The 20438-nt window shown below is 43.6% G+C and overlaps 1 protein-coding gene and 1 pseudogene across 7 annotated transcripts in view; one reads left to right on the plus strand and one right to left on the minus strand.

Moving 5' to 3' along the window:
• The window catches only part of FOXN3 (forkhead box N3), a 239605-nt gene that overhangs the window by 71864 nt on the left and 147303 nt on the right, over positions 1-20438 (minus strand). The gene's annotated exons all lie outside the window — the stretch shown is intronic.
• On the plus strand, positions 1843-10582 carry LOC114487213 (60S ribosomal protein L9-like; annotated as a pseudogene).

Below are 20438 nucleotides of genomic sequence, written 5' to 3' on the forward strand. Positions count from 1 at the left end.
CTAAGCCTAGGTAGGTAAGCACATTTTGAAGTCTTAACTCAAGTGCACAAATGAATGAGGGGATGACAAAAGCCCACTTTAGGTAAAGTGGTGGAAAAACATAAGTGGAAAGACATTATGGTTCTAACGGTCATATGGGGAAAAGATGTTTATTTTCAATGGTTGGGCAGGTGAGTGCTGGTGAGGAAAGCGCTGTTCTCTCTTCAGTCCAGCCCTACGTTCTCTGTGCTATGTTCCCTGGACGTGCCTATGCTTTCACCTCTTGGCCCACCCATTGCCAGCAGTGCCACCCTACCCCCAGCTGCTGAAATCCTCCTAACTCTTGAAGCACCAGCTCAAATTTCACCAGCAGAAAGCCAAGTTACCTGCATCTGACCTTTGATGGCATTTTGTCTGCTCCTTGGTGACCCCTGAACTATGGTCATTTGTACCCTCTCTGCCTACCACTCCTTGAGAGCAGGGATCATTTCTTACTCAATCACTGCACTCACAGTAGGTGCATGCAAATATTTGCTAAAGTAAACCAGCAGGAAGATAAGAGGAGAATGGAAAATATCTGCTGTTTTGAAAACTTCACCATGGAGAGGGACCTTTGAAACCAGGGGCTGTTAGAACCCCGTGGCTTATTCATTCCCCCACTGAATCTCTGTGACCTCTACTACCGTGCCACATTTCTTGGAAATCATAAGAAAGGCAGAAAAATAAGCCAACCAATGAAAGCAAAGAATGGGAGCTCTTTTGATGCAGAAGAGATTCTCACTGACCCTCTGAGAACTCATCTCCTTGACCAGTCATCATCATCTGTCTACAACAGAAGAAAAGTCCCCCTTGGCCTAAGTTTCAGGCCCCCCGACACACAATTATTTGGCAAATAACTGTTGATAGGCAACTGAGAGCATGCAGCAGTGCCTACAGCACCTTTTTGTAAATATCTGGTATTACCAACAGCTTGCAGGAAATGCAATTTTTTTTATTTTTTATTTTTTATAAATATTTATTTATTTGGTTGCAACAGGTCTTAGTTGCGGCACACGAACTCTTAGTTGCGGCATGCACGTGGGACCTAGTTCCCTGACCGGGGATCAAACCCGGGCCACCTGCATTGGGAGCGTGGAGTCTTAATCACTGCACCACCAGGGAAGTCCCGGAAATGCAATTTAAGTGAATGCTGTTGGCACGACAGTGGATTGAAAGTTCATCAAAAGGCTTCTATCGGTGCGTGCCAGTCTGCTGGGGTAAGAGCCTGTATAATGTCCCTGACACTTTGATGACCCTAACAGGTCTTTCTTCTGCTGGGAAGTACAGGAGTGATACTGAAGACCTGATATGTTTACACCTTTTTGCTCAGCCTAAATCTCTTTGTTCAGCTTCTTTTAGAATCAAGCAAGTCAAACCAGTAACTTGGTCGAACATTTTTATTCATCAAGACCTGAATTCAGGATTTTCTTTTCTTCTGGTAGTAAATTATACAGCTGCTTAAAAGTATACCTAAAAATTGACCATCTGAAGGGACTTCTGCTTCCAGGAAATGGAATAGACATACTTTTCCCTATTCTTCCCACCAAACACAACTAAAAATGATGGACATTAAATATAAGACAAACATAAGAAGACTCTGAAAGGTAGAGAGAAGAAAGCAGACCAACTAAGGACCGTATAAAAAAGGCAAGGTACAGACCAAATAAACAAAATATTAATAAATATAATTCAGGAATATTTAAATAGAATTATACACTGTGACTAAGTGGGGTTTATTCCAGGGATGGAAGACTGGTTCAGTATTCAAAAATCAATCAGAGTAATCCACCAAGTCAACAGGCTATAGAAGAAAAATCATATGATCATATCAACTGATGTAGAAAAGGCATATGAAAAATACATCTAATCATGATAAAAATGCCCAGCAAACTAAGAATAGAAGGGTCTTACCCAACTTGTCAAGGAGCATCTATTAAAAAACCCTACAGCTAACATTATGCTTAATAAGGAAAGACTGAATGCTCTCCTCCCTATGACTGAGAACAAGGCGAGGATGTCTGCTCTCACCACTCTTATTTAACATAGTGTTGGAAGTTCTAACCAGTGAAATAAGGCAAGAAAGTGAAATAAAGGCATATGGAACAAAAGGGAAGAAATAAAACCATCTTTATTTGCAGACTGTCTACACAGAACATCCTACGGAATATACAAAAAACCTCCTAGAACTAAAATGTACATTCAGCAAGGTCTCAGAATACAAGATAAGCATACAAAATCAACTATATTCCTATATGCTAGCAATAAATGAATGGATACCAAAAATTTAAAAATAATATCATTTGCAATTGTTCAAGAAAAATGAAATACTTGGGTGTAAATATAACATGTATAGGACTTATATGTTGAAAACTACAAAAATGCTCATAAAAGAAATCAAAGATCTAAACAGAGAGGTATACCATGTTCATGGATTAGGAGACTCAACATAGTAAAGATGTCATTTGTCCTCAAACTGATATACAGGCTGAATGCAATTCCTATCAAAACCCCAGCAAGATTCTTTTGTAGATACAGGTGAGATTATATATATTATGCTATAGTTTTGCAAGATGTTACCATTGGGAGAAACAGAATTTCTCTGAATTACTATTGTTTTACAGCTCCATATGAATCTACAATTATCTCACAAGGTTTGTTAAAAATAAAAACTGTTCTTTGCTGCATCTACTGTGAGAATGAAGACCATTCTCAGCAATCAGACTGCAGACATTCCAGAAAATGCTGACGCCACACAATTACTGTGTGAAGGGCCACACAATTACTGTGAAGGGAACCAGAAGAGCCTTTTGGAGGGACTTCAATCATATCCATGTAGAACTCAGTTTTCTTGGAAAGAAAAGAAAGAGGCTCCAGGTTGACAAATGGCGGGGATACAGAAAGAAACTGGTCACTTTTCGACTATCTGTATCACGTACAGAACATGATCAAGGGTGTTATGTTGGGTTTCCATTACAAAATGAGGTCTGTGTATGCTCATCTCCCCATCAATGTTGTTATTAGAACAGGTCTGTTGTTAGAACAGGTCTCTTGTTGAAATCTGAAATTTCTTGGGCAAAAAATAGATGCTCCGGGTTCAGGTGAGGCCAGACATCGCTTGTTCAGTACCTCAAGCCCAGAAAGGTGAGTTAATTCTCAAAGAAAATGACACTGAAATTGCATCAAAAAACCCCAAAGGAACAAAACGTGACCACCCCTCCCCTTAATGTCTTCTTCTCATACTGAGAACTAGTGAAGTGCAAAAAACGACTAATAGAGTAGGATACCTTGATCACTCTATTCCTTTATCCCATTTATAATTCCTTGTAGCACTCATAACTGTACAACATTATATTATATTATATCACATTTGGTTATCTGTCCATCTGTCTGTCCTATTTGTCTGTCTTGCTTCCCCCACTGAAATGGAAGCTCCATGTGGGCAGGACCTCTGTCTTGTTCACACTCTAGCACATTCTATAAGTACTAAAAACAAAAAGTTGCTGAATGACTATGGGGAACTCAAGTCATATGCCTTTTTTAGATAGAGCATTTCCAACTGCCTAACTTCCCCCAGATCCCTTCCTCCTGTAAGCACCTGCTCTTCAGCATTATCCACCAGCAGGACCATCTCTTAAATCAGTTTCACTGAACCTTTAGTCTTCAGCTCCACTCTAGACCCTTCCCAAGTCCCCACCTTCTGTACTCATAGCGCCAGAACAGCCCAGTCTTGGGAATCATTTCCAGGGGTCAATTTCAATCTAGGGTGCTGGAACTTCCTTTGAGGCATGTGGCTTTAGGCAGTAGCAATGGTCACTCTGTTTACCTGGTCCATACAGCAAGAACATGCCCCCTAATCCCAGCTCTGTTTCTTGATCGGATCAATTTGATGTACCTCTGATTTAATTTGCACCCAGATCCTGGGGATGTCTGGAACTAATTGGATGATCTTTAAACTATTATGTTTTCCATGTATGTCTCAGCTGCCAATATCATATAGGGGGACTTTAATGTGAAATAATAACTTTAATTGCCAGTGGCTTCTAACTTCTTACTATATTCCTCATTATTACAGTGCTGGGAACAGACAAGTGTTTGGTAGCCTAGGAGACACACAGCCATTGCCGCCAGCCAGACAGTGGCTTTAGGGGTCAGCTGGGCAGTCCTTCGGTTACACAGAGAACTACAGGATATTTTATTTTGTCTGTTCTATTCAGAGATATATCCCAAGCACCTAGTGTGCAGTGGGTGCTCAATAAGTGGCTGTGGGTTGAATGAATACACCAAAATCTTGGGAATCTCTAAGTTAGAGTACAGCGGCATTTCTTAGCTTAAAACCTGATAATGAACATCAATAACATGGCATTTACTGAACTACATCTAGAATGTGAGTGAAACGTATCAATTTCTAAATGGTTTGGGGGGAGGGAATTATAAATTAAAATTCTTGCTATTGGAAGAGTTCTAGCTTACTACCCTTGCTGCCATGGAAATGACAAATAGACAACATAATTACAGACTGCCAGTAATTAACATACACCCAGCTAGAGCAAACATGAAAATTTAAAATGAACAATTATATACTAAAAAAGAGACTGCGAATGATCCACTGGGGGAAAAGGCAGAAATCTATGAATGAGACGGTGTTAAACAGTCAGATGTAATTCACTCTACTTTCCTCCTCCCTCTGAGCTTTTCCAGCCAGGTGCAGTGACTGTTCCCTGTCAAGCCAGTGGAACCAGAGGGCTGAATTGGTATCTCCAAGCAGGCAATTTTCCCAGTTGTAAATAACCAGCAGCTTTGTGGGAATCAATTAGGAGGCTCCCATCTCTTCTCGATGAGTCTTATTTCACTCTATCCATCTTCCTTCGTTAATTTCTTAAGTTGGGTTTAAGGGATGCAGAGAGAAAGATTAATTGTTCTCTCAGACTTCTTGGGGGAGGCAAGGTGAGGAGCAGAGTTTTCAGATCTTTCTCACTAAAAATTCGAGTAGAATACTTTCAAATCACTCTCCCTTTTCAAGGCCCGAAAACTGGATGGGCATTGAAACTACACGGGCATTATGGACTATGTCTAGCAACAGAGGCTTAAAGCCTGTAAGAAAATGATGGTCACAAGACAAATGAAATCAATGTAGGTGCAAATAAACTTTTAATGCAGACGCAGATGGTCTGCAAAAGTCACAGTCTCATATAACATGGTCATCTCATGAATCAATTGTTTAGTCTTAGCCCATGGCCCTACTGTCACTCGTTGGGTTTATGGTGATGGCAATAATAGTCCTGATCAGAACAATGACACGGATACTAGAAGCTGTCAATTACTGAAAACCTGTCATGTGCTCGATACTTTACTATGTTCTTTCTATTGCTCAAAACAACCTGGCAACATCAGTATTATTATTCCCATATTACAGATGAGGAAACTGTGGTCCAGAGAGGTTTGCATGGCTTGCAAATTCTGGAGCCAAGAAGATTTGAACCCACGTCAATGTCTAGAGAACTAGTTGACCCCAAAGATAATCTTGTCCCCCGATGCCATGTTCTCTTTTTTGTTCAACCAGCAAAATCTGGTCAAGCCCCACTATTGGGCAGGTATTCCCCCTACTAAGCCTGAGGCTTGTTGAGGAACTCGGCATGACCTCACCTCAACAACAATGGGAAGGAAGAAAGGGACCAGCTGACGCGGGGCCTCTTCCCGGGTACCCGGCCTTCTCAGTCAACATCCATCAGATCTCTCCCCCGGCTAAAATATTCCTAATTGTAGAACCGACTGGCACTTGGATCATTACCTCTTTAGAAAATGAGGTGCAGTAAGAAAAATTCCATGGGGAAAAAAAAAGAGCGGGCACAAGGAGGAAACATACAGAAAAAAAGACAAATGGCCTTCAACCTCACTCAGTTAAGGAAATGAACCAACAAAACGCCACTTTGCAACCCTATCTGTAGACTGTCCAAGACCAGGGGATACTTTAATCCAGCCGCACAGTGGAAAACTCCAGAGGCCCCAAAAAGGAGAGCTCTATATGCACTGATACAGAAAGATCTTTATGATCAGAATAATGCATGTGGTATGTCCCCGTCTGCATCAATGTGCACACATACTCAGGTGTGTAAAGGCATCGGCTATCAAACGACACGTAAGAAACTGATCATGCCGCTTACCTCTGGGGAGGGGGACTAGAGCTGTATTTCTTTGACAGGAGGATGACAGTTTTCACTATATATCTTTTTGTACTTTATGATTTTTTTTTTTTTACAACATATTAAAAAGAAGGGGAGAAACAAAGTGGAGTGGTGAAGAGCAGGCAGCGACTCGCCTGGGGTCTCACAGATGGTCAGTGGCTGGGCCTGGCCCCCAGAACCCTGACTGTCAGCCCAGTGCTCTTTCCATGGCAGCAGCATCTATATAGACAGTTTGATTCTCTACAGCTCACTCAGTACTCACCACCCACAAAGATCACTCTTGGAGAAACTGCACCAACCTCCCCGGCTCCATGATTTTGTTAGTTAGCACTGACTGATAAGCCACAGTTTTCCAATTAGCACCATCCCCCATATTACAGACAATGGAATCCTTTGAGCGATGAGTAGGGGATGACACTGGCTGGACCAGGCAGAACTCTACCCCTGTGACACTCTCTACTCAAAGTGATGCCCTATGGCTTGAAGTCCAACTAAAACATTTACATGGATTTTAGGTTTCTATATAGGAAGTTCGCGCTGAGGTTAAGTCCTCGTGATGTGCACAAATATTACTCAATATGGATTATTCCCAGCAAATTTTCCACTTCAGGCCAAGCGTGTAACCAGCCACTTCCCTATTAACCACCTACTGTCCTCCCTACATACCCATGAGGCATCGGCTGTCAGCTTGTAGAGATAAAGCCCAAACCTAGCACCATGGTTGGCTCTGCATTTTGGAGTCAGCCAGAACAAGTGACATGACAACAGGTGACACATTGTCCTTCCAGCCTCAGTTTCCCCATCTATAAAGTGGAGACATCAGCGTCTAAGGGAAGAACCAGAAAGTCTGCTGGTTCTGTGGAAACAGTAACTGGAGCTACTCATACTGTTGATTCCTTTCACCCAGCTAAGCAATAGGCAGTTGACTATAAATTGCTTTTGGGGGTTCCCCTCAGAAACCCAAGCTCTGGAATATGCATTCAGATTCCTGCAGAAGTGTGGGGGGCATCACTGAAGGCTGCATGAGGAGTCAGGGTCGCCGTCCTTCTCACAAAAATATACAAACACAGCCCTACTGCAGGTGTCAGGTCCATTCACACCGAGCCTCTTTCTCTGGAGCTGCGCCTTCCCTCGCCCACAGGGAGAGCCCCTGGTTGCCATGATTCACGTCATGAGACGGCTCTCCTGGACCAGCTGACAGGACTGGGCGGGGGGGGGGGGTGTCACATGACTACAATTGTTCCAATCAGAATTCTCATTGCTCCTGGGAATTGGGAACTGAGACCAAAAGATGGCTGGTCCACCTGGGCTGCTCTCGTCTACAGAGGATGTTTAGCTTGAAAGCTACCAAGGACCACTGACCACTTCATACACAACGTTAGAGAAAACACAGAGGACGCACAGAAAGAAGAAGCGAGGAGGTGAGTGCTGCCTGCGTTCTTGGCAGCCGTCTGGTTCCCAGTCCTGGTGCCTCCCAGCTACAAGCCTGGCCTTGGGGTCCTGAGACCCTTGGTACTGCCTCTAATAGGTCTCGATCTTTATATATATTTCTTCTTGAGCTAGCTGCTTTCTGTTACTTGCAACCAAAAGAGGCCTAAGACATTCCTAATTCCACCTTTGCAGATGCCAATCAGCATTTCAGAACAGCCTGCAGATGGCACTTTCCATTCTGAGACAAAGAATTATTATTCTAAAAGTGCTGAATTTGTGCTATTACCTTTATTTTGCCTGACTGCATTACTCAAACAGAAAGAGCTATGAAGAATAATAACAATAAAGATACCATTAAAGTAAAATATTTGACACTCATAAGATTAAAAGCTGAATACAGTAATCTTCTCATAATCGTTGCAGGATATGCAGTACTTAATCAACAATTACACTGGGAAAATGCCCGAGACTTGATGCTTAAGTAGCAGGGAAAAGCAAAGGAGAAAGTCAGGAAATCACCATAAAAAGAGAAGGGAGTATTATCCAATCTAAATACTGCATGTATTATTGTAAGAGTTCTACCTTTTCCTATCAATGCTATACGAAAAAATAATAATAAAAAACAATCCAAGAATACACACCCTGAACCAAAACACTCTAGTGAAAGAGCTATTTTTTTTCTTTCCTTTTTTTTTTTTTTTTTTTTTTTTGCATTACGCGGGGCTCTCACCGTTGCGGCCTCTCCCGTTGCGGAGCACAGGCTCCGGACGTGCAGGCTCAGCGGCCATGGCTCACGGGCCCAGCCGCTCTGCGGCATGTGGGATCCTCCCGGACCGGGGCACGAACCCGTGTCCCCTGCATCGGCAGGCGGACTCTCAACCACTGCGCCACCAGGGAAGCCCGAAAGAGCTATTTTTAAAAACCACTTACAGTATTCACACAGTAGTGGCATAGTCCATTAATCAGGGTGCTTGCATGTGTGTGTTTTTTAATAGCTTTATTGAGGTATGATTTACACTTTCTCTATACAAGAGTTTCTTTTTTTTTTTTTGTGGTATGCGGGCCTCCCTCTGTTGTGGCCTCTCCCGCCGGGGAGCACAGGCTCCGGACGCGCAGGCTCAGCGGCCATGGCTCACGGGCCCGGCCGCTCCGCGGCATGTGGGATCCTCCCAGACCGGGGCGCGAACCCGGTTCCCCTGCATCGGCAGGCGGACGCGCAACCACTGCGGCACCAGGGAAGCCCTACAAGAGTTTCTTCAACCAGTCTTGCCCCCTGATGGGGCAAGAAACGAAATGGTCCAAGCTGGAAACCAGAACCTGGTGGGGCAAGAAGCTGGGGTGAGGCCAAGTCAGAAACAGGAGGAGACAAACCCTCCCTCCTAGGAAGTTGGGGGTTCACATCCCCGAAGAGTCGTACAAGTGATTGTGAGGAAGTATGTATGTATTTTCACATACAGAACATCGTTTTTAAAAGGCAAAGTACAGATGCCATGTCAAAATATCTCACGACCAAGAGGAAACCTCTGAGCCACCTTGGGAAATGAGTAGCCATTTAAGACACCTGCAATCTCTTTGGGCTAAGTCAGATTTCTACAACATGGGTTTTATTTTTAATGTTCTTTTTAAAGAGTTGATTCTTCATTCAGGATGCATACAATGAAAGCAGCACAAATACCCCCACTGTATTATAAATAGCCTCTGTTAAGGAGGGCTGGGAGTATCGCAACATATTTTAACCCAGATATAGTTTTGACATCCCCTGTATGTTCTTTCATAACCTCTAAGCATCAGCTTTGCTGTGTTATTTTATATGAATACATCCTTGATGGCTGCAGCGATAGACAATGAGGCCATATTATGACTCCATGAACAACATAATAACGCTGCCCTTTTCTTTTCTGAGAGGGTTTATTTTCCTTCTTCTACAGGTAAATGCAGTAAACCTGACATCATGGAATGCAACTGAAGTAGTAAATGATCAAGGTCAACCACAATAATAGTGCTTCAAAAAATTACCTCAACAATCCTACTTTTGCCATTTTCCATGACCTATGGAGGTGTGGGAGCGCCACGAATGGGCTCCTGCAACTCTGAGGGAGGAATCTAAACGTAGCTGTGTCTGCCTTGCATCCGCCAATGGACCCATGTGAGCGCTCTCCCTGACATGCCTCAGTTCACACAAGAGCTCCCCTAAGTCCATCTCGCAGGAGAATGAAAACAGTAAAAAGCTATATTCAGCCCTGGCTACACAAGAAAATCTCTCTGCACTGATGCTAACAGAGGTGCTCAGAGAAAAAAGTTATAACAGACCAACCTGCAAAATCCAACTCATCGTCAACTAGTAGAGACATGCAGTTAATCTTCACACCAAGTATCTACAAATCCTATTTGTACAGAATTGAGGCAAAATCACCCTGAGAAACCAAGCAAGATGAAATCAAGTTTCAGCAAAAGACAAAATATTTTCTTAGGCAGAAACATATCATATTGGTTCGCATCTTTCCTGACCTTAAATCTGACCTTATAATACAAAGGCAACCCAAGGCAAGGTCCCCAAATAATCCAGGAGTCTTGAGATATTTTCCCTTGTCTACCCCATACCTACAAATGCCATCTACAAGTCCTTCTACGAGTCCTATCTTCAGGAAGCAAAGACACACAGGAATCTGCCTATGGCCAAATATGTTCAGAGGTCACCTACCAACTGTCATGAAAATCTTATCAAGTGTGAAGGGTATGAAAAGGCAAATTTACTAGACTTGTTTTAGGTTTGTTGTCTGATTTCCCATTAGGCTCTGGGCATGTGCTAATATGTAAGCTGGCATAGACATACACAAAAAGAAATCTGCCCTTCAGCATATGATGTGTGTAAGAATTTCACTTCAAAGGAGACCATAAAGAAAAACACTTACCTTGTCTTCTTATAGCTACAAGAGTGAAGACTCCCCAGACTTAACTTTCTCCTTAAGATTATAGAAAAGGGAAACACACAAAAAGTTCAGATCAGGGCATGTGAAAACCCAGTTATCCTTCATACACATACAAAAATGTGTCAGAACAGCTTCCGGAGAGGGCTTTTGGCATGGATGATCAAATATTAAAAACCAGAGGGGCCCTTCCGAATCGTCTAAGTCCAACTTCCTGACTCCAGGTAGGAAGTCAGGAAGCACTGAAGCACGTGCTTCCTAAATGAGCACGTGTGTGCTCATTTCCTTTAACTCATATTAACCGAGCACCTACCATATGCCAAGTACTGTTCTAAATGCTGGGAATACAGCAATGAACAAAGAAGAAAGTCCAGGCCTTAAGGAGCTGATATTCTAGGGGTGTGATGAGAAGATGGAAAATAATCAAGACTTATATTGTCAGGTGGATGGAAGTGCTATGGGATACACAGTAGGAGTTGCTGAATGAATTTCACAGATGGGCAAACTGAAGCTTCAAAAGTTGCAAAGCTAGTCTGAATTCAAAGCGGCAGCAGAATTGGATAACCTAAGTTCTGGGCTTTTTATGTTTTTATGCAGCAAAGGAATACCAAAACGCTAATAAATACAAAGGAAAAATTAAGTGTAATGCACATGCATCCTATTTTTGGAAGCACATGTAAAAGATACACAGGTGAGCATTGGTCACATTCTTCCTGTTTCCATCTTTAGGATGCTGCACTGATCTATCGACCGAGAGCTGACAATCTTCATTCACCCTGCAACTCGAAATATCAAAGAAGTGTTCTGGGGCATAAAATACTCCAGGGCAAGAAATGTTTTCTTGTTTGAAAGCAAGAAACAATATTCACTACAGGTTTCTCATTTCAAAATTTTTTGGGCTTTTAGTGCTTGAAAAAGGTGCTGGAAGGAAAAGAAAAAGAAAGACGGAGAGAAACAGGAGCTTGGCTTTTCTCGTCCCCGTCTCTTTAACTGGATATTCCTTGAGGTATACATTTTTCCCCCATTTGGAGTGCCTCAGCCTCAAGATTACAAATCACTTGTGAAATAAAGTAAAGAAGACTGCTTCATCCACCAGGGCCCTCATTTGGAAAAGCAGTTCCGTGAGAAAGAAGCAATTTTCAGGTAAAAGAGACATAATAGAATGCTTCAAAATTCACATTTCTCCCTCCTTCTCCCCCCAAAGTGGAGCTTTCCCCTGTGTGTGCTCTGTAAGTGGCCTGGTTAAGCACACATGCGCGCGCGCGCGCGCACACACTCTCTCTCTCTCTCTCTCTCTCTCTCTCTCTCTCTCTCTCTCTCTCTCTGGAGGACCCCAGCAGGGAAGGGGGCCCCCTGAGACACACGGTAAGCAGCAAGGGGACAGAGCCCCACCTGCCCTACCCACTCTGCATGCTGCAAGCCTACAGGCGCCCTCTCTGAGTGCTCAGGATCAGAGTGCAAATTCCAGCAGGCCAATGACTTACAAATCTGATTTTAAAAATGATCATTTTTGGGGTGTGGTGGCGGAGCGATGGCTAAAGGGTATGGGCCTTTTGTTTTTGAGGTGATAAGAATATTCTGAAATTAATGGTGGTGGTGATTGCACAACTCTGTGACTATACTAAAAACCAGTGAATTGTATGGTATGTGAATTACACCTGAATAAAACTGTTACCAAAAAAAAGTCAACATTTTCATCAACCCCAAAATATCAATAGTCTTCCCCATTACATTACCCTAATGGTAATAGGCCACCGCTGAGAGCTGCTGTTCACATTTTAATTGTTTTACATCCTTAAATTAAAAGATATACTTCCTCAGGGCATGATTTCCTCCAGGCCTGTGTGTCTGCACTACAGCAGATCAGAGGCCCATGAGGAAGATACCCCAGGGCTGAGGTCCTTTACCCTGAAACGGTGGGTTTCACATATTCCTATGCTCAGTGTTCTGAAGGCCCCAATGAAGGGCAATTAGAGTGGGGAGAATCTTGGCTTAGTCCCTATCTCTTTTCTCACATTGTTTGGGGAATGGAGCTGCATAGCTGAAGAAAAGAGAAGGCAGGACATGGTTGAAAAAGCTCAAATCTGGATTACTGAGAAAATCAAATTAAATGAATAATATCTCCTCTCCCAATTCATCCCTCCCATTTCAGGGTGTAGAATATAGGGAGAGACTTTATTTCCTTCCTTCCTTCCACTCATCAAATATCCATCCACCCAACTGTCCATCCACCCATCCACCCATCCTTTACCAAGAGTCTCCGGTGCAAAAACAGAGATACAAATAAAATAACTTCTGTAAATTGCAAAGTGTATATAGAACTTAAGTATGATTGTTGTAATCAAACCTGAAGGATATCCTTTTTACCTCTTTGCCCTCATATCCACGCCTGGGAACTAAGAAAACTTTGATGAGTAAAACAAAAAAAACTGGGTTATTAGTGGAGCTTTATGGAATCCAGGAGAGCTAGGAGAGGGCAGAGAAGAATTACTAGAAGATGTCAAATTAGATCGTGCTTCCAGGTTCAATTAAACAGACAATTCAGTAAGTTTATACCTTAGGCTTGAATTATGTTAAGGAGAGAGAAAAAGTTGTACAGTTCAAGGCCTCTGCTAAGAGTTTACGGTAAACAGCCATGTCTGACCACCTCTACTGCCAGCACCCTGGTCAAACTGCCATCATCCTCATCTGGATTATGACAGTAGCCTCTTAACTGAATTCCACTTCCACAGACCCCACCACTTGCCCAGCTATTCTGTCCTCCACTCTCCAGGGTGATCTTTTGTTTGTTTGTTTGTTCTATAGTTTTTTTAAAAACTTTTTATTTTATATTGGAGTATAGCCGATTAACAGTGTTGTGATAGTTTCAGGTGCAAAGCAAAATGACTCAGCCATACATATACATGTATCCATTCTCCCCCAAACTCCCTTCCAATCCAGGCTGTCACATAACATTGAGCAGAGTTACCTGTGCTATACAGTAGGTCCTTGTCGGCTATCCATTTTAAATACAGCAGTGTGTACACGTCAATCCCAAACTCCCTAACTTTTTTTTTTTAATTGGGGTAGAGTTGTTCTACAATGTTGTGTTAGTTTCTGCTGTACAGAGAAGTGAATCGGCTATACGTATACATATACCCCTCTTTTTTGGATTTCCTTCCCATTTAGGTCACCACAGAGTACTGAGTAGAGTTCCCTGTGCTATAAAGTAGGTTCTCACGTGGAATCTAGAAAAATGGTTCAGATGAACCTATCTGCAAAGCAGAAATAGAGACACAGATGTAGAGAACTAACATATGGACACCGAGTGGGGAAAGGGGGGTGGGATGAACTGGGAGATTGGGATTGATATATATCCAGGGTGATCTTTATAAAAAGTGTACCAGATTAAGTCTTGCCCCTCCTCAAAACCCTCCAACAGTTTCTCATCATAATTAGAATAAAACCCCAGTCTCTATTTCATGATTTATGATGATCTGGCCTCTGCTTGCCACTCCCAATTCCTTTCCTACCACCTTTTGTCTTGTTCATACCTCTCCAGCAGCCACACTGATATTGCTCTTCTTTCAACAAGCCATGTTTGTTCCTGCCACAGGGCCTTTGCACTTGCCCTCTGCCTAAAAAGCTCTTCCCCTACATGGTGACATGACTGGTACCTTCTCATCATTTTGGTTCCTACATCAATTATTCAGAAAGGCCTTTCCTGGCTACCTTCCCTAAAATAGCACCCTAAGACCACCACTCTACCCTTGCCTTGCTTTATTCTTCTTTATGGCAAGTATCCCCACCTGAGATCTCACTGCATATTCATTTCTCTATTTGTTTGCTTTCTGTCTTCCCACTAAAATATATATGTCACAGGATAGAGACATTAGTACTTATTCACTGCTGGTTTCCTGAGGGTCTAAGACTGTCACTAACATACAATAGACATTTTATAAATATGCAAATAGATGATTCTGATCTTAGTTCTACCCTCCACACTTCTGCATTTTAGTATTGTTTTGCTTTTCGTCAACAGAAGCAAATGATCTATAATCAGTGTCTAGAACAATTTTATAACTTCATTATTAATATTTTTCCCATCCCTATCTTCTCCCTCCCCTGATGGCTGGTTTTAATCAAAGGCAGCTTTCAGCTGGTATGGGCCTAAGACCCTGAAAATGTAGCAACCGTTGTATTTACAGATATGATGCCCAAGGGGAAGACAGTCCAAGCTGAAACCCTAAGCATGTATCTATGTACAGTGCTCTATGTGAAACTTGTGGAAAACTGCCTGCTTTCACCTGTTGGGGAATTGATTGAAGTATGAAATCTACTCTACCCAGAGGAATAAAATTAAAACTTCCTTAACCGTAGCAATCATTTTGGTTTGAAGTAAAATGAAAAGGCGAAAACTTCAATTAAGTAAATCTCAAGAGCAAATAATCCAAGAAACCGGTGAATTTTTTAAAAAGCCATTCTAATGGCTTAAACAGCTTATTCAAGTGGTCTACTTTAAAATGCCAGGAATTCAACCTCTCGATTTAAGAGCTCTGGAATTCAAGTGCTTCAAATTGAGAAAATAATACACACGTAAATGGTCGCAATTTCTTCTTTGTGCTTCCTGGCATTATATCCTCCAGATACACAGCTCTGTGCAGAGTCATCTTCCCTAAGTGCCTCGCATCTCTCAGGGGAAAGTGGAAGCCAGGACAAACACCACCTTGCTTGAATACTGAACACCATTCCTTAGTTGAAATTATAAAGCTCTTGCCTTAAAATTACAAACAAGCGATAAAATAAATATTTCAGGGGCTCATTTAAATGAGCCTCTTGGGAGTCTGGACTCAACAGATGGGCTGTATTCGCAAAAGCTTGCCACGGTGGAGAGGAAGGTATCTAGAAATTCCTGTGGCCCCACATGGTGTATTTATAGAAGACCTGGAGCGGTCAAGGCCTCTGTTGCTGTCTTCCCTGTCACTGTGCCATCCTCCTTTCCCAAGCCCTTTCCCCTTTCATCTGACAGCGTCTTCTCGTAGTTGGAGTCACAGACACAGAGCTCCTCAGCTGAGTAATTCTTAGAACAGCGGCTGTCAGGTAAGGAGAATTTACTTACAAGCATTGCAGCCTTTGAAATGTTAGGAGAGCCACTCAACGATGCAGACAATAAATACCTTCCAGTACGGATCTATCCAAACAGATGCTGCATTCTAGGAATGAAATAATAATTTCCCAATGTTTCATGTAGACAGAGTCATACTGCAAGTGGGACAATTACTACACCACTCATGTGGAAAGCATTCAGCAAGCACCTACTATCCACCAGGGACTGTGGCTGTGGAGAAAGGTCTCACAGTACCTGAATAAGATGCTTGGGAGAAACACATGACGGTACAACTCCATAAAGGCCCAGAGGTATGCGGGACTACAGCAGGAACTTGGATAAAATCCAAGAGTCTGTTTCTGTATGGATGCCCTATGAGCTGACGATGGCTTATATATTTTTTAATTATTGAAAAAAAATGAATATTTTGTGACATGAATATTATATGAAATTCAAATTTCATTGTCCGTAAATAAAACTTTACAGGACACAGCTAGAGTTTAGAAGCTGTAAAACCTAACTGTGTGATCTGCAGAGTTTACAATATTTACTATCTGCTCTTTATAGAAAAAGTGAGCTGACTCCTCTAGTCCACTGGACTAATGCAACTGAGAAGGACTGAGGTTTTTTGTTTCTAAAAGATATAAATGTATAACTAACTCCAGTGTACTGTGTGATGGTTAGCAATGAGACACTTTTGAGAGAATCCACAAATACATGTTAGTTACAATGTAAAACAGCCTTTGATGTCTCCTAGACCAATGCTCACATTTTGCAGGTGAGGAACTGGACCCCAAGAAGTCAAGTTACTCTGCCAGGCCCATAGGGAACGGCACAGTCAAGAAGAAAGTGTCCTTGCTGTCCCCAAACTCATATATGTCCCATCCTGCCATGTCCTTTAGGAAATGTTTCTTCATTTTCAAGTTGTTTTCTTTGTGTTCTAATAGAATGTGCTATTTTCGATCCATAAAATCATTTCTAGGCACAAATAATAGAATATACCTACAGAATACTACTGATATGCTATGAGAAGCACGAAGTCGTCTGAATATATGGCCTTTGACCTTGAAGCATTTACAAACGAGGGGACAGAAGTCATAAAACAACTCAAAGGCATAAAGTAGCTTTGTGATACACTAGCTAAGAATTCAGACAGGTTTGGTTGAAAATGTCGGGGAAAAGTCCTTTGGAAGTACTGTATGTTGAAGAGCAACCATTTACTGAGGGTCTACTAGGCGTCATTTACATGCTGAGTCATTTGAATCATCTCCTTTACTCTCTGTAACAACCTCACAAAGTAGTGATTCTTATACCCACTTAGCAGATGAGGAAATGGAGGTTAAGCAACTTGACAAAGGACACTCAGCTAATAACCTGGTGAACTACAAGCCAAACCCAGGCTACAGAGCCTAGGATTACTTTTATTACATGAGCTTCTCAAACTGGGTCATCTGCTACCACCCACACTCCACCCCTGACACGTGATGGTATTTGAAAAGCCAAGATGAAAATGATGCATTTTACCTGAGCCTCCATTTTGCATGCAACTTTAGGGAGAGTTAAAAGTAAACAAAAACACTGTTATGTGACGAAATACACAGATACAGCATGAACAGAATATAAAATCTGCAGAGGTTTTCCATTAAAGAAATGGAAAATACAGCAGTGAATGTATTGCCCCAAAGGGTGGGGAGGTTTAGGACTGTGGAAACCACACGATTTACCTGAAGAGGGCAGTCGCTTTATGCAGAGACAGGCGACAAGGTCAGGCAGAGCTTGGAAGGGGGCTGTCAAGGGCACCGAGTGTCTGTGTCTTGTCTCCGCATGGGTCTTGGTGGGCCGTGCCAGCGAGAAGAGCATGCTGCAGTGCGTCGGGCACCTGGGCCGCCACAGTTCAGCTATAAATGGCTTCGCTGCTGCCCCCGCTTGTCAGTGCTCATCGAGGCATAACGCGAGATGGCCCAGGCCTGGGGGGACCAAAAACGGAGGGCGCACGCGTGCGTGTGCAGGCATCCTCTTGCCTTACTCTCGGAAGGGTTCATGGGCATCGTGGAAAAGGGCCTGCAGCAGGAACCTGACATTCACGCTAGGGCTTGAAGGTTCTGGAAGAACCAAGAATCCAAGGAGCTCCCCAGGGAGCGCTGCCCAGGGCTGCTACATGTTTGTGCTGCCTCGGGGCGGAGAGACGGTTCCAGTTTTCATCACTGCATTAGGCCCGGTCCCTCCTGTTGGCCCTGAAATGCTGTCTGCGGGGGAGATCAAATGGTTCTTTCCCATGAAATAGACTGGGCTGCAGAAATCTCAACTGAGAGCGCAGAAAGGATCAGATCTTATTTCACTCCCAGAGTCGTTTCTTAAGGTAAAAGTCTGGCTGGTGGGAGCTAAAGGCTTTGGGCTGGAGCACCCAGAAACATGCCAAATTACCAGAAGGGAACCGCAATTCAACCTTGTTCCAAATGAAAGAGAATAAACAGACATGTCTGTCAAGATCCTTCCTTATAAATCTTTTGCCTCCTCTTCCCTCTTTCCAGTTTCTCTGTTCCCTCTCATTAGCCATCATTGTGTTTTTTGAGTCCCTCACTGCCTTCTTGAAATCCTCTAGGATCTCCTCATTCTCCAGCCCTCATTCAAGACTCCAGCTGTATCCCTAAGGAAGTCCCTTATCCTCTCCAAGTCTCCATTCCCTCATCTGTATGTGTCCCAGAGGTTGTGCAAGACTCTATGGCAACGGGCCACACAAAGCCCTGGGCACCAGTGCTACCCACACCAGACTCAATGATGGTCAATTTCCTTCATCCGTCAAGAGCGGCCCCAGGACCCAGCTTGTCTGGGTGGAAATCCCAGCTTTGTCACAGAAGAACTGCATGCACCTGAGCAGCGAATTCCAATTATGAAACTTGTACTCTGGTCTCGCCATCTGTCAAAACAGGTCATAACAGCACCTACCTGCATGGGTTTTCATGGGGATGAGTGAATTAAAGCCAGCACAACGCTTAGAAGAGAGTCCACTCATAGAGAGCAGTTAGTTCCAAATGTTTTAGCAGCGATCGCCACCATCCTATCCTACCTTTAGCAGGGCTGCGTTAATTGCCCAAACCTGGACTATTTCCCCAGTAGAACCGGGAAGCTTGCTCTCTAACCAGTGACTCGGAGGCAAGAGCCCGAGTGAAGCAGGGTGTATGGTGCTAAGAACCATGAACCCGGACATCACGGAGCACGGCCACTCAGGTCCAGCCAGCTCCTGGCCCGAGGCAGGGTGGGCCCGGTGCTGCCGTATCTCCAAGTTGTCAAGAGAAGCCAGAAATCTGAACACTGTTGTGAAAACTCCTAATTTTAAGCACTGGCAATGAATTTATATGTTCAAAGTCACTCTGCCTGACAAACAAAACCCATCTGTGTGCCAGATCTGCCCTCCACCCACCCCTCCCCGCCCCATCAGTCTGTGCCCTCCGCTGGGTGGGGTCATTTACAAATTGTGCTTCTGAACATACGTCTCTTCCTAAGGGGCCCCAGCAGAGCTTCCTGTCCTTCTCACCTCCTCAGACCCAGAGCCCTCAAGGCCACCTTCTTTGGCCACACCCTCCCGGCTGCGGCCCAAAGTGGACCTTCTGTTGATCCATCCCCCACACACACAGTGCATTAGAGGCACTTAGCGGGGATCCGCAGGAGAGCTAAGTGCTTTAATGACACTCCTGTATCGATTTAGAGCTTTTTTTATTCCTGCACTTGGATTTCCTGAACACGGTGCATCTGGGTAGTGAACTGTCCTGGAGGCTAGGTTCCCAGAGGCCCGGGGCCCCTCCATCAAGTTCTCCCCCAGCATCCCACCCCCCTACCCCGCACACAGGGAGTGCATGACTCTGTGCCACCAAATCCTTCTCCTGATGAAGGCACAGAAGGCTAAGGGCACACAGTGCGTTGTTCAGTGTCTTTGGAGAAATTCACACAGTCATGCCAACACTTCTGTCTCCACAAGCCACCTGCCCATGTTGTCACTTTCTGTTCTCCTTTCTACAAATGCACAGTTTCAAGTGGTGCCCAAATCTCCAACTGTGTGGACTCAAGTCAAACCCTAGGAGACTGAGCTCTCCATATTTCTATCAGGCACAGGCTGTCTACTCAGATGAGTACTGCTGGTCTGCGTTCATTCATTCATCTACTCATTCACTCATTCACCAAGCATCGGCTCACTCCAGGTCAGACAGAGCACTGAGCACGAGAAGGGCCAGAAAAATTAAGTACACAAAGTCCTATGGCAAAAGTCTATTCCTGTAAACAGAGGCTAGATGGGACCTTAAGAAATGAAGCCACCCAACACTCCCATCCGGACGAGGCGCAGAGTTGAACACAAACTCTACACGTTTGGCTCTGAAGGAGTGGTACAAAGACCAAATCAGAAGTCCTTGCTCCCGGTCCAACACTCTTTTCAAAGCACCCTGCAGAATATTTGAAACAGGATTCGAACAGAACCATGAATAAGGCCTGGTGTCCAGACTCAGATGTCAGCAAACTGGGATCTTCAGGGAAACATGACCCTCATCGAGGTCCTCAAGAATCCATCAGTGAGATTCCATCAGTGCCTTCTGCATAGTAAGCCCTCCCTACACATTCTAAAACCATATCAGTGGTTCTCATGCTTTTTTGGGTTAATGTTCCAATGCACCTAAGGCACAAAACCCCTGTCCATGGGTGATGGAGATTCACAAGGAGTCTGAAGGGTGTGTGTGTGTGGGGGGGTGTGTGTGTGTGTCTGAACACATTCAACGGGCACACCTGATATGCCTTTAATGAAAG

The sequence above is a fragment of the Physeter macrocephalus genome, chromosome 11, assembly GCF_002837175.3.
Source record: "Physeter macrocephalus isolate SW-GA chromosome 11, ASM283717v5, whole genome shotgun sequence".
In the NCBI taxonomy this organism is placed as follows: domain Eukaryota; kingdom Metazoa; phylum Chordata; class Mammalia; order Artiodactyla; family Physeteridae; genus Physeter; species Physeter macrocephalus.